Source organism: Diospyros lotus, chromosome 2 (assembly GCF_014633365.1).
Source record: "Diospyros lotus cultivar Yz01 chromosome 2, ASM1463336v1, whole genome shotgun sequence".
Taxonomy (NCBI): Eukaryota; Viridiplantae; Streptophyta; class Magnoliopsida; order Ericales; family Ebenaceae; genus Diospyros; species Diospyros lotus.
The window spans coordinates 24744510-24747181 of NC_068339.1; positions in this window are offsets into that span (position 1 = coordinate 24744510).

The following is a 2672-nucleotide window of genomic DNA, read 5'->3' on the forward strand; positions in this document are numbered from 1 at the left end:
GCAACCGAGAGAGAAAGCGAGGGCCGAGAGGAAGCTAGAGAGAGAGAGAGAGATCGGATCAGAGTACTAGAGTCGGAGGGTGCGGCTACAGCAGCCGCGGTGCTGCGCGAGCAGCTTTCAGCAAGGCCGGAGACCGGTGCTCGGCCGTCGGGAGGCACCAGCAGTCGGCAAAGGCAGCGGCGGCTCGTGGGCAGCGGCGGGCGCAGGTGCTGGCCGGTTGCAGGCGCAAGGAAGAAGAAGAAGAAGAAGAAGAAGAAAGAAAGAAGAAAAGAAAGAAATGAAGAAGAGAAGTTGCAGGTGCGTGAAGGGAAGGAGGAAGATGAACAGTAAGAAGAAAAGAGAAAAAGAAAAATAGAAAAGAAAAAGAAAGAAAAGAAAAGGAAGAAAAAGAAAAGAAAATTGGGAAAAATGCTGAAAAGTCCTAGAAAAATCCTGAAAAATAGGAAATGAAGATGTAATGATATCCCAGAGATTTTGGTGAGAAAAACAGCCCGGGCACGCGTTTCAAGGATATGGCACGCATATCGAGGAAATTCGAAATGCTAAGTTAAGGTGAGTAAAAATTTTTTAAAAATTCCAGAAATTCAAGAATATTATTTTATGAATTTTCGTAGTGAGATATTTGAGAAAATATTTTTAGAAATATTTAATTTGGAATTATTGAAGGAAAATAGGAAGAAATAGAGAGAAAATTATAGAAAATGCCAGAAATTATGGAAAAATAGGTTTTAATGTTTATTTAAATAATTATGGTGATTAGAATACTTTGAGGCTGAATTTGAAGAGACTCGTGCAAATTTTGAGGTTGGCACGTAAATCGAGACAAGACACGGATATTGAGGTAACCCGATAAGCTCTAGAAGGTAAGTGGTACTTCCTCGATAATGATTTCATCATATTGACATGCCCTGATATGTATCCATCACGTAGACTGCATACATGACTATGAAATGCATAAATACACGTTGATATCATCGATCACACGCATATGAGGCCGTAGGGGGTACGAACTGGCACCGCTGCCTTACCAAGGGTGCACCCATACACCCCGGCTTCGAAAGAGGTGGCCGCTAAAATGGTAGGTAGCATGAGGGGTGCAGTTGACACCTACGATGAAAGACATTACATACACTCATGACATAGCATTATGTACCCTTACTTAGATGGTTCACAATCTAACTTGGGTTCGCCCCTGGAACATTCAACGTTCCAGTCGGGACTTGCAGAGATGATTCCGAGATTGGTGAGATGTAGTGACGCGAGACGTCGAGAGGCGAGTAAATGTACCATGTTATGTTGTAATATGAGTAGTTTAAGAATTATGTACATTGTATTTATTGTCAGACGCTTATGAATTAACTTTGTAATGAATGTCATGTCTAGTATGAGCAAGTTCGATTTAGCTTCCGCTTTGTAAATCGTATTTATCTCTGGTGTGTAAATTAAACACTAGATAGGCCTTAGGGAATTTCGGGATAATGTAAAGATAAAAATAATAATAATAATAATAATAATAATAATAATAATAATAATAATAAGACCTAATTTTCCTAAGGTATAACACGCCCGAGAAAGTGGGCTGTTACAGCCCCTCTTGCTCTCGCTCGCCCTCGATCTCTCTCACCCTCGCTGCCTCTCGCTCTCTGCCTCATCTCTCTTCATATTAATTTATTTTTTATATTTATAATTTTGTTAGATGGAGTTGGCTCATTCATTTCAGATGGATATGCATCAATTTACGAAGAATATATTAATGTTGTTGATGAAGGTATTAACTTTTGTAGCTAATTTTTTTTAGCTTAAATTACAATTTAATTATGCACATATTAATTTATTGATCTTAACAATTGTAGGTTTGGAAATGTGATTTTATATCCAATAAGTTTTGTAACTTTATGCAAGAATAAGGTAACTTTATTAGAATTTATCTTTGTTTGTTGTGAAATTATCAAAAAAATTTATGAATGCTATTTGTTTTTGTTTGTTGATATGAATTAAACTAAAAAACCATGGTTAAATCGAAACTGAACCAAAATCGAATGGTTTGGTTATGGTTTTAAATTTTTAAAATCAAATGGGTAATGGTTTGGTTTTAGTTTTAGTAATTTAAGTTTGGTTTGGTTATAATTTTGACAAAAATCAAAACCAAACCGAACCATTGCCAACCCTAACTATAAAGTCGGTGACAGTTGGAGAGAAAGGAGAGTGTTCGGCTGAGTGTGACGAAGAAGAAAAAGCAACGAGGAATAGGGAAGAGGAAGAGGAAGAGGAAGAAGAAGAAGAAGAAGAAATTTCCAGGCAAGCTCTCCTCTCATGTTCCTCTAGTGTGCAAGTTCTTCTCCTTCTAGTTATCTTTGATTTCCAAGCCTCTTTGTTCTTCCTCTTCGCAGCCTGCCTCCTCCCTCTTGTTGTTAGTCGTTTTATATAGCAGTGGTTATATATATATATATATATCTTCGTGTAGCAGTGGGTATCGGTGGTTAAATACGTATGTATATATGGTCCCTGTGGCCTTCATGCAAGTGATTGTGAGGTATGCTAAGGTGTTTGGTAGTTGGGAATGGGAGTTCCAATAGGTTCTCTGGTGGCTACCATGGCTGGGGAGTGCAAGTATATATATATCTATATAAGTACCAGTGGGCAGCAACGTGACTGTGGGTGAGGGACTTTGC